Source organism: Mycena indigotica (genome assembly GCF_014461135.1).
Source record: "Mycena indigotica strain 171206Taipei chromosome Unknown Mind.scaff0002, whole genome shotgun sequence".
NCBI classification, from domain to species: Eukaryota; Fungi; Basidiomycota; class Agaricomycetes; order Agaricales; family Mycenaceae; genus Mycena; species Mycena indigotica.
In genome coordinates, this window is record NW_023503001.1 from 1,453,854 (window position 1) to 1,466,828 (window position 12,975).

The window sequence follows — 12,975 nt, forward strand, 5'->3', positions numbered from 1 at the left end:
ATTTACCAGAGATTTCATAGATAAAACAAGATGGGAGGCATTCCATCTCTTAGGGAGACCCTCTGTACACCACCAAAGTGTTCACAGCTGTGACATGGGTGAATATTCCAGCTTGTGTCCACATAACCTACCATCTGGTTCCAGCTGGTTTCCACCTGATTCCGACAAAAGATGACTTTAGGGCGGGCTGGCAACACTGGACTTGTGGTCAAGAGGTGGCAGATCTGACCGATCCGCACACGCGTGATGGGATGTCAATCAGCCCTTAACCCCGGATGTGACGCCAGCGCGCAGAAACAGCTTCGTGCTTACTTTGTGCTGGGTTCGCTCCATGCAGGGCTGTAGAAGCTTGTATATCATAGAATTTACATGACAATGTGCATATATCCCCCCGTTCAGTTCACTCGCCTCTGTTTCTTGGGTCTCGATGAGTTGGGGTCCAGATTCTCCTTGTTGAGAACACTCAGGCTGCCAGTGTGTCGGATGTGGGGATGGGTAGGCAATAGGGCTGGTTGTTGATCATAAGGGACCGATAATTTTACGTCTTGTCGTGGAATTGGCCAATCGACAATGTAGTGTGATGGGACACCAAGCGCCGTTTGCTCTTCATGTGAGACGGCGAGCATGGCGAGGAACTTGGAGTCAGCGGATATGATCTCGCGCCAATCTGGATGTCGGTCGTTGAGATGTTGAAGGAAGTTATACTTCCAATGCACTTCGTTGCATGTAGAGAACAAACAGCTAAGAGGGACATTAGTGCATGGATTAGCAGTCGTTACCTTGCTCGCTGCAGAGATCAGAAACGCGTAGTGATAGCAGCAGTCTGACTGAGCCTTTCCACAATCAATACTGAGTTTACAGGTGAGTGTGTCACCGCCGCAAAAACCCACATGGATATTGTGCGGAAATCTGCCTGAAGTTAATTGCCAGCCAGAGAGTGAATAATGACCTACGCAGGTTCTGGCTGCGCTATCTGGCACCCCGAGTTGGTGCTTGAGGATGTGTTGTCCAATATGAAGCTGCCGTTTGTCGTCTTTGATGGTCATAGCACAAATTCCGCACTCGGTCTTGTCGCGGAATGAATTGCAGACGGCGGTGGCAGCGAGAAAGAGAACACAGGTAAGGTTGATTGTGCTGGCCAAATAAAATGAGCCACGGTACTTAGGACATGTCTTCACATACCAGCAGTGGAACCGTTTACAGTCGGAGGAGGGAGAGAGTATGGAAACTGGCCATCCATCACTCTGGTGAACCGCGGAAGCTTGTTGTGAAGGGAGTTGTCAGCTTTGATGCGTTCCCATATAGAGTTCCAAGCTGCAAGAAGGTCCGAGTGAGCAAAAGACCAAGTCTTGTCACGCGTCGCGCGCATCGCGAAAGGTACGCTGTCGGTGGTGATCTCGTGTGCATATTCCCCAAATGGCTGAATAATATGCGAGCAGACAGAGACTTGAAGGTTGTTGACGCGGGATACCGAATCGGTGGCAGTTGCTTTTTTGAGAAGCGAGAAGGAGACAAATGATTGATCCCAAATCCAGGACCAGTCGTGACCAGTTTCGGACGCAGGTGGGACAGCTGCTTGTGGTACCATCGTACAGGGACGTGCCTGACAGTTGGGATCAGTGATCGAGCGCCCGTTCCCAAATCTGATCCGGCTCCCTGGGTAAATTTTCGGGGGTCACATTTCCGTAATACTCAGCCTCTTTTCTTCTTCTCCCTTGCTTCTCCCCTTCACCTCCCCGTTCCCTCACTACCCGCCTGACCATCAACCTCATCACTCAGCTCATCATCCACCTCACCCATGCTGTCGCGCTCCCACGGGCCAAGGGCTGAGCTCCCGGATACAAGCATGTGGCCGTCCTCGGGTGTGTGCCTCCCTCCCGCGCTAACCGCTCCTGACAGAAGCAGTTAGCTTCTGCAAGATGCCAGAGCCGCAACCTCGCAACGACTGGTGGGATTCCTTGAGCGGGCGGGGGCGGGGAATGGATGTAGGCGCTCTGATGGGCGCACTGTGCTGCAATTCCGGTAAGCGTCACTTTCCCAGTGGGCACGCTGCTGATGGGACGCACAGTATGTGGACTTGTCGTCAGGTCACTGTGCTGGAACAAGGAATGGTGGCTAGCGTTAACGCCGTATGGAGCAGCATACTTGCCGTCGCGCTGAGCCATGTCATAATCATATTGGTCCTGGTCGTCCCAGTGGTGAGTTTAATTCCTTGCCAACCGCCCCTTCTTCCTCTCAACACCTCTTGGGACAGCCATCCCCTTCCCTTCTCGCCTGTTTGGCGTCGCCATCGGTACGCTGCCCTGTCCCCTTGCCCTTTGTGGCTGACAAGCATCATGCACAGGCCCGTATAGGGCAGACGTATTTAACCCGCACGCTTGGGCGAACAGTAACCGTGCGTCAACCCTCACTTCCTATGCCAGTGCGCTTGGGGATGACATGCGCCAGATGCAACGACAAACGTGATCACGCTCGAGTTCACGCATGTCGTGCTCGTCATCGGGGTGTTTGCGATCGGGGTTGAGTTGCCCAAGGCATACATGCGTCGCCACTGGCAGAGCCTGTTTTTTCTTGCTCGGGCCCGTTATGATTTGGGTGTGTCGCCACTGTCTTTTCCGCCGCTAACCACGTTTACCCATCCATGCGCACAGGGCTGGTTCGTTTCAGCAGGTTTCATCTACGCGCTCACCCCCGGCCTCACCTTCCTCTCCTCCCTCGTCGTTGCCGCGTACCTCATGCCCACAGACCCGATTCTCGCCGTCGCGATCATCGGCGCTTGCGCTTGCGGCAGAGTAAGTATTTCAAGCACTGTGAGTGTGGTAGTATTACAGTGGCCATGTACATATGTAGTACCCTGCAATAATATCTAATTTTTGTTCATTTGCATTCAGCTAATCAAGTGAGACCATCGGGTGGCTTGTATATATCCTACCAAATATGCTATATGGTGCCTCCCTGGATGTCCAGCTGGTTTCCAGACACTCTGGACCCAGAGTGGATCCATTTGCGACCAAACATGGTAACCATGTGGCACTGATCCGGGAATCAGCTGGGCATCAGATGTATCCACCGGGAGTTTTCTGGCTGTGTCACAGCCGGAAACCCGTTGGCGGTGTATGCTTATTGCCCTTATTCTATTGGGTACCCCTCACTTCTAAGTGAGTTATTAGGAGATTATAGTAATGAGATATACACCATATATAGAGGTGAATATGATGTGTCTCCTAATTATGAAAGATATCTAGTAGACCAGAATGCAACTTGGATCAAGCTTATCCATCAATTCCTCATCAAGATATCAAGTGATTATTGTGCTTGATCACATTTAATGGAGGAAAACTACAGAAAAGTGGTATAACAGTATAGTCTAAAAGTATGAAACCAGACCCACATCAGAACATGTCTACACTAGGTTATTACCTACCTATCAGTATAACAATCATTGGACTTTATGCAGAATCAGTGAAGATATTGCTGCATCAAGGTGTGTGATAAATAATGATGAGATAATCTATATGTATTAATAACACTGTATTGTCAAGAATATTAATCTTATCTTGCAGGTACACTTGATAGTGCTTGAATCATCTCTGTAAGTTGTCTATTTAGTGAAATATCACTATATCAGGTGTAGATCAACAAATGATTAGCCATTACTGACACAATTATTCAGTTATGACTATAGGTCACTTGACAAAAGTTCTTTGTATAGTTAAAATGCACAACTTTGATTTTGTGACAATCTGTGACAATCTCTGGTAATCCTGCTGTTGAACTGTGAAAATTTCCTTTTTTGGAACCATGTCACACTGGTGACATTTATATCACATTATATAGCAGACTGTATGGAGCTGGTAGGTATTGGCCTGCTGCTGGAATTCTACTGAAGATTAGAACTTTGTGTAAATTTCCTTTTCAGGTAGTCTATGATAGAACTGGACTTACCTACTTGGGTAAATGCCTGGAATTTACTACAGCATATGTAGCAGCCGCTGACTTAAAAGTTACTCTGTCATATAGCTAGAAATTATTGCAGTTTTCTTGCAGCATAAGTACTCTAGATGCAGCTTCTTGTCTTGTAGTAAATATTTATATTTGCAGCATAGGCATGACATTTGCAGCATAGACACTTAGGGTCAGTACTGTAATAATTTATTCAATTCGGCGGCAAAAAACTGTGTGACATTGGCGCCGAAATGAAAATTTCGGCGCTGCCTGGTAATCTGTGTGACCGCCGAAAAAAAAATCGGCATATTCAGTGGCCCGGAGGGCCGCCGGAGAAATTTTGATGCTCTGATGGCCGTCTGACATTCGGCATCTGAATAATAAGTTGTGACACGCCGAAATATTTCGGCGCCGGAGGTCCGGTGTGACGCGTGACCGCCGAATTGAATAAATTGATACAGTATCATCTTATGCTGTGAAGTTATTGCAGTTATAGAAGATTTATTATGAGCTTTACTGCTACCCATTTCTTTCCACCAATACTTTCTTATCTCATCTGACGAGAAACTTAAGATGGCAGAGCAAATGAAGCAACAAATCTTTATGGTGGGTAGCTCACCACCTCCATGGCCAATATCGACACCTTCACAACCCATTGATGACTCGCATCCTATCATACCAGCCTCACAGAAACGCGATATCACTCCTACACTCTTCGGAAGGGGGTCGGAACAAGGAGAAGAAGGACTAAAAAGAATTGTAGTTGATGTAATATAGGATTATTGAACATATTGAAGCTGCTCGACTATCCAGAGCTTCCTCAATGCCCTTGAGCGTTCGTCTCGCCCATCGTGTCCGAATTGAGACCTGCCAAAGCCACGCGACTGCTCATGGTTGATCCCACCGAGCCCCGTCCCGACTCCCGACACCCGATCGAAGAATCGGATCACAGTGACATAACCCGATCGAAGAATCGGAAGTCCCTAATCTTATCGCGCTGAAACTTGATTGATCCCCACGGCGAAGTGGTTCCTCACAAAAACGCCCATCACGCTCGAAAACAGTCTCCCTCGCCACGTAGGGCGCTCCAAGTCAGAGTGCGTCGGCGATTGCTTGCATTCATGTTCCGAGTGTTTGCACTTAAGTAGGTCGCCGCTCGGCGTTGGTCTAATCGTCTATGGAAAAGCAAACACAAACTCGACCGCGTGGACTCCGGCTGTAACATTCAACATCTGCGTAGGTGAGCTCCACTATACTCAGGATTCTAATCAGCGCACGCACCCTAGCTTACACTCAAGGACGGATGACTGAGGGTCGTTGTGTATCGGTATAAAGGCAGAGTCTGTTTCGTGGTTTGGCCTAACATGATGTTTTCCGCCCTCTCTGCCGTGCTCGTTACACTCTCGTGCGCTGCCAGCATCTCTGCGACGCCTGCGGTGCCCGGACCCACGCTCGCCAAGCGTATCAAATTCCTGTCGTGCGACGCCGATCAGCAGATCGCCCTCAGCGCCGCGGCCGACCAGGCGCAGAAATACGTCGAAGGCGCGATCACCTACCTCGAGGGCCACCTGGACACTGGAGAAACGGCCCGATACAAGGCTTGGTTCGGCGACTTCGATCCCGAGCGCCGCGACACCGTCCTAAGCAACTACAAGAAAATCGCCGGCAGCCCCTTCCTCTCTTACACCGCAAGTCACCCCCGTTCCGTCACTGGCGGTTGACTAACCTGTCCGCAGTACGAGTGCACGTGCGACCAGCCCTACTCGCTGTTTGAGTACAACCCGGACGTCTTCGGCGTCATCAAGCCCTGCCCTCGCTTCTTCACGGCGGAACGGGACCCGCTCACGCACTCGACGCAGGCCGGAGACCTCATCTACGTCGCTGCGTCGTTCCGCCAGCTCGACGGGCCCACAGGCAACGGATTCTCCGGCAAAGAGGCGGCCCGGAAAGTGGCGCAACGCGATCCCGTCGAAGCGTAAGCCGACTTGCGCGCTGCATGCGAAAGATTGACTGACGTGCATTCAGTGTCAAGAGCTCAGCCAACTACGTCTTCTTCGCCGAGAACACCACTCCGACCCTGGACTGATGGTCCGATACTTGCGCCCGGAAGTCGGAGCATCCGCCAGTGGTGGAGTTCGAGTACTAGTCGCAGTAGTAGTTCCAAACATTCCTAGCTTACTAAAGCTTGATATGAATTTTGTTGACAATGATGCGGCGGCGACTCAGAGCAAAACGAAGCAGCGACTCGGAGCGTCACCGACATCCCGTCGCCGTCCCGTCAACTCCCGATGTACCGGTGCAAGCTGAGCCGGGGGGGGACTTGATATGAAGTATAAGCATTGATAATTTTTCTTGACGATCATGATGCCAGTGGAGGTTCATCGCGTTGCAGAAGTGAACGTTGCTTCGTTCAATCTTGGATCGGTCCAGGTAGCCTGTAGGATCCACAAAGCGTGAACACTGTGGACGACGTAAATGGAGGAAACAATTTGGCATTAGCTTACACAGACACCGTCCATCAATCGAAGCCGGAGTCTGCCGGACCGGTCCGACCGGACCTTGTCGCTCATGGCATGAGCGCATTATATTGCTACAAAATCGGAAAACATACGCTAGCTTTGGGCCGCCGGCGGGGGCACGACAGATGCGCGGTAGGGTGCTGTGAGTAGTTCCTGAGCTGTGTACCTCAGGAACTACTCATGCTCACAGACGCTGTCTCGAAAGCAGCCAGCTTCCGTGGCCGGACCGGCGCGGCCTCGGTTGGCCGACAACGCTGTGAGACCAGTTGCCTTGCCGATGGCGTCGCCGGGTATCCCGGGGAGCCACGTGCACGTGTCGTGTCGGCCGTACGGGCCTGGGCACCGGCGTCGGGCGATCGCGAAGGGGACGTGCACGCAACATGCTCGCTTTTCCGGAGTGGGACGACAAGCGGGGCCCGATCGTGATTCGCTGACCGCGGGGGATCCGTCATCAGCGTCGACGGAATGCGCGAGCTGGGGGCAAACACGAGCTGATTGTGGCTCGCGGGTGGCGCGGATGCAGGACTCGAGAGCGGGACGATTCAGAGCCGCAGTGCCGTTAAAAGAAAGCCAGAGCCGCAAGTGCCGTTAAAAGACAGCCAGAGCCGCAATGAAGTATTGGACCATTCTGATGCTTGCGTCGAGGCCCGGCGCCGAGTTAGAATCCGCGGAGCGCAGGACTTCAGGGATGGCGACTCGTATGAGGACTTGGGTTTCTGAGAATGGAGAACGTATGGCCTGGGGACGGAGTGGCCTGGGGATGGGCGGATGAGCCTGGTGACGTCGCTTGATACAGTCAGAGAGGGCTACATGTCTAGGTCGCACCGCCTCGCATCCGTTCGTCCAAGTTCGTTCTGGGCCCCGGGCAGGGTGGACTGTCGTTTCCGTCATCAGCGTCGAAGGAAAGAGTTTGTTGACGGCGACGTCATCACCGCGTGACCGTGGGACCCGCCCGGATGCCGGCACGTCCCAATCCGGCCCCGCCACTCCTTGTTCCGGACGGCCATATCCTCGCAGAGAAAAAACAACAATAAGCCGCCGCCGCTTGCGTGCCCTTGTCTCCGCCGTTGCCCAGGAGATGCATATGCGCATCCACACGGTGACGGCGACGCCATTGTTCGGCTGGCCACAACGCTGCAATCCGGGCCCTTATAAGTAGACGGGTGACCCGCCTTGTTCTCCTCAATACCCCGAAACGACGATGGGCTGGCACTGGTGGCCGCGCTTCCCCTGCAGCGTCTTCCCCAGCTCGCGCCCGCCGCCCGTGTGGCCGCGCCGCTCGACGAAGAGGTTTCCGTGGCCGGAGCCGGCGGCCGCTGCGTTTGGTGCGTGACCTCTGCTGGTGGTAGCGATGGGCTGATGGGTTGACAGCGAATTGGCCGGCTTGGGCACGCAACCCGTGGAACCCTCCCGCGAATGCAAATCTGAATGCGAATGCGAATCCATTGACACCTCCTGCGTGGCAACCGCACCCACAAGCCGCGGACCCGTTCACCGACCCTTTTCGGAACCCAGCAGCGGCGTGGACGCCTGCAACTCCCGCTCCGTGGTCAGCTGCAAACGCTCCACATATCCCGCCTCCTTCTCCAACTCCATATGTGCCCCCTCCTCAGGCTGCACCCGCACCCGCATCAGCTTGGGCTCCTGCTTCTTATGCGCCATGGTTTGCTGCAACTACTCCATATATCCCTCCTGTTATCCCACATGTGCCTGCCCCCGCTCCCGTGCCTGCCCCGGTACCGGTGCCGTCCGCATTCGCACCAGCTCCCAGCCAGCGCGATCCAGACTGGGAGGCCGGTATTCGGCCCAGGAGAAGACGTCAGCCTCAGGCGGCCGCCCTTCGTGAAGACGACAGGGAAGAACGAAGGCGGACACGCCGCGAACAAGACACGCACGTGCACTGGTCCCACAGCTTGAGTAACAGCTCCTCTTCCGGGCCTGAAGCTACACCAGCCCCCGCCATCCGAGCGACCGCTCAACCTTCCCTGCCGGCGCCGAAGCTGACCTCCCCTCCCCCCTCCCCAATCCACTACGACCTCTCACCCTCCGCAAAACAACCCCCACCACTGGTCGTCCCGCATCTCCTCCTCCACAGGCACCTCCAAAACTCGCCCGGGCAGTACCCGTTCCTCTCCTGGGACATCACCCAGCGGCCGTCCACTGCACACCTCTCGGTCTCACCACATCAGCACATCGTACCGCAAGCCGACTTCGCCGAGGCAGCGACATCCCCGCCCTGTGCCGCGCTCACCATCACATTCGCCGACGGCGCGTCCCCCCTCGCACCGTGGCAGGCTCGCTGGGGCCCGATCACCGTCCGGCACCCCGGCGCCGGCGGGCCGGTCACGCTGGACGACGTGCTCGCGGCCATATACGAGTACTTCCGCGTGCCGCTGACGCACGCAGACCGCGCCTGCTTTTCGCCGGGCGCGTGGCACGCCGCCGGCGCGGAGTACCACCGCCGGCTCGCGCGGGGGGACGGCCCGGACCTGCGGCCCGTGGCGGCGCAGCGCGGGGTGCTGCGTGCGGACGTGCTGGGCGGGGCGACGCGGTTTGCCGGGGTGCGGGTGGTGGGGAGGCAGGGGTTGGAGTTGTTATTGACGAGGTGAAGCTGATTTTGCAATAATTTTGACGAGGTGAACAGAGAGAGAGAGAGATAATAACGAACTTGGAATGAACCGTCATGATCAACGACGCTACATAAAGTACACACCATGACCCAGTCACCAGATTATAATATAGCAATGTTTCCTATGTAAGGAGGAGGGACACGAAGTCCGCATGCGCATTGCCAGTGCCAGCGCCATCTCGAGTTCTTAACGAGCTTGTTTCGCCCAAGGTCTCGCTACGCGACGCCACCTCCGCCAGCGCCGGGTGATGCTTGCGCAGTGCGGACTGGTTCCTTCGTCAACGATTTATTCTCTTGGAACCAGCCCCGCCCGGGGTTTTTGCAAGGGTGTGGCAACCTTTTGGCCATTTTGAGATTGGAAGACGGTGTCACGGATCGAAGATTTGCTGGGTGATCGGGATTCGGGAAACGGAGTACGGCGTGACGGATCGGAGATTTGCAGGGTATATTTCCCCGATTTGGGTGCGTCATCAACAACAACTGATCAACAATTCCGAGTCGTCGGGGGGAGGGCGGTGGTAAGTCGGCCTGTGCTTCTAGCAAGCTTCTAGCTGTGTACAGCGAGTCAAGCTTCTTGCCGGTGTCAATGTCATCTCACGCTGACCAGGCACTTATAAAAGAGGCGAATTCGGCGTATATCCTGCATCTCAAGCTGGCAGCACCACGCAGGCCAGTGCATTGCTCATGAACCTTTCCTTAGCACCCATCGATTCAAGTTGGAAAGTGACCACTCCAAGTCGTGATGCGTCACTCAACAAGCACACTGCCTGTAATCTGCACCTCCTAAACCGCGTATCGCGCGCGTGCACACACTGCCGCGCCAGCAAAACCAAGGTGAGTCGTGTTCTCAGGAATATATGCACATGCGACTTGAGCAACTGACCCCAATTTTCAGTGTATGTCCGAGTCACAAGCCGAGAAGTGCTTACGGTGCCGCAAGAGCGGCCGCATGTGTATCTACGAGCCGGTAGTGAGGCCGGATAGATGCCGTGACCGGCAGCGACTCGGACCACGGGGCGGTACCACCAGTAACACTCTGGCCGAGGGGCAGTCTAAACGGCGCATGCCACGAGGGAGGAAGCGGTTGGCGATATCACCGTTGCCCCGCGCCGCGAGTGTTGCCGGACCAGTGCCACAATCTGGAGCTGCGCTTCGTCTCGTCCCGGCATCATCTGCTCCGATCAGTTCCGTCCTCGACAGCTGGGACTCCAGTCTTATATTCCAGGATATAGACACAGGTTTCCACGCACCAATGTCCACTTCTGCCTCGATATTGATGATGCCGCCATCCCGGGCCAGTGATGCCATTTCGGCGCCGTTTGATCCCAACTCCAATGCTGTCGGGGGGCAGTGGCCCGGGTCCGCGGGCCAGGGCGCCGGGTCAACCGCGCCGGGTCAGCCATACTACAACTGGTCGAACAGCATGGCGCCGGTTGCTCTGTCCTTTGATAGGAATAATCATGGAGCGAACTTTAATTCATTTGGCACTGGCACCAATCTGGGATATGATCCCCCTGTCTATCAAACCATACCAAGCCAGAGGACAGACATGTCCGCGGACGAGCCTTGTCTCTGCTCGCAACTAGCATGGGTATTGTCGATGGTCTGTACTCATAGTCAGACACTTGGAAGTTGAATTTGAATATTTAACCTATAAAGTGTTTATCTTAGGATTCTTAGTAGTGATTCATGAATCTATGTCGATCTAGCAAAGCACCTGAGTGGGAAAGCTAGTATTAAAAGATCATCAGGGGATACCTTCCTGGGTAACTTATACACAATTTGATGCAATCATGGATAATTAGTGTAAATGATCACACATCATCTCATTATATAAAATTATTGCACATGGGTGAAAATTTATGTTATCAGTGGATGTGATCAGCGACCTTATCCGAGCACGTGTGATCCCATCAAACCTTGTCTTGTTCTTCCTCTACCACCTCCGTCAGGCATCATGGAGGCCCTTTCTGGTCTTTCCACCACTGTGCAGCATTGCACACTGCTCAGCGCTGCTGCTCATCCTCAAGCCTCAAGCCTCAATGCTCAATGCTTGTCGCTTGTCTCTGGCTTGAATATTGAGTTCCAACTTTCAGTGATTCCCAAAAAACCAAGCCTAAGTCCATCACTTGTTCGTTGTAAAGCACTCCTTAGTTGTAAGTGTCCTTAGTTGTAAGTGCTCATTTTGTGAGCAGAGCAATGGTGACTGACATGACTTGAAGCATTCCAATGCCAGCGAGCCAGTTGTTGCTCATAATACTGATCATCAGAGTGTTTTTGGCATAGGGGCTGATCATAGTTAGCAGGCTGCATATACTCACCTCTCCATATATACAGATCACATGCAGCTCCAAAATCAGGCCCAAGGTCGCGTTAACAGTAGGTGGGTCCGATACATTCTCGGACAATCCTTGGCGACCATCAGTGACCTTGTCCGACCACGTGTGATCCCATCAAACTCTTCTTCTTCTTCTTCCTCCTCCTCCACCACCAGCACTTCTGTGTGTGGTCCCTCCGTCAGGCATCCTACGCTGCGGAGGCTTCCTGGTTTTGCCAAAGCGCACTCCCTTGCCCCAGCCAGCTCCATGGATAATACTGTCCCAACTGTCAAACCCTGGGTTTAACAAACCTTTTCTTCGCCTTTTAAACCTTTTATTTTGGCCCTGGTTGATAAGATAAGACAAGGAGGAGATAAGATGGACAAGAAGATGCTGATTAGATCATCAGATGTCGATGCTGATGTTGATTAACAGCATGGAGTTGGACATGAGGCAGACAGCACGTAAAGGCATGGCTAAAGTATGATGTCATTGCCTCTCATATTAGCCATGGTAAACATATGGTAGTAGTGTATATAAGTAGAGTAGATTTTGTCTTGTACCCCAGTCATCATCTTTACGATATCTTTTCTCAGTGCTTCTTGCTTGCCTTCACTGGCCAACTGGCATCCTCTAAATTGCTGTTGTTTGTGACATTACCACAACGATGTTTTGCCACACATCTTTTTTTAAAAATTTTGATGGACATTGACACACCAAGCACTCCTCCCTCTTCTGCACGTCAGAACTACTTGTACCCTACCTGTACATATTTCGATAACAGGCTGGGGAGTATTGTGCCAAGGCCAAGGTATTAGCCGGTGAGGTCTCCTGCCTTTAGGGCGCCAACACTACACAAAAATGCTCATCTGATAGAAATGCTTGAGGCATTTGGGGCTCTTAAGGAGCAGCACAAAGCGCAGGAGGCCCAATAGGAGGAAACTGTAAGTATTTGTCATTCTCACTATATGTGATTTCTAATAAGTTGTAGTTTGAGCAACATGAGCAGGAGATAAAGGAGCTCGCAGCAAAACTGACTGCTGATGCCAATGCAAAGCTGGCTGTGCAAGTAAAAATTATGGAGGAAAAGCAAGTAGCAGCAAAAAAAAAAGTAAAGAAGAAGAGCAAGCTGCCAAGACAGAAAGCAGAAAAAAAAAGGGAGACAATGCACAGGTAGTGATAAGTGGTTTTCGTTATCTCTCTTTAACCCAGTTCCAGATGGAGAGAGAAACTGAACTCATCAAGCTCTATGCTCAAACAGCGCAAGCTAATGCAACTCAGAAACCTGGCTTCCATTGTGGAACTTGTGAGAGTCTCCAACATTTCAAGGACCCCACCGCCCCTTTCATGAAGCTTGCATTTGTGCCCAACAACAACAACTTGAATTCCAGTCCCGAGTCAAGCAAGGATGAAGGGGAAACTTCTGCTCGCAAGCTTGCCAAGACTACTGCACCAACCTTCGCAAGCGCATTTGGTGCAAGGTTGATATTGAACAGTTAACAAAAGCCACGGAGACAGTGTTCACTGGCGTTCCACCCCCCTCAAGCTGCGTCCCCTAAACAAG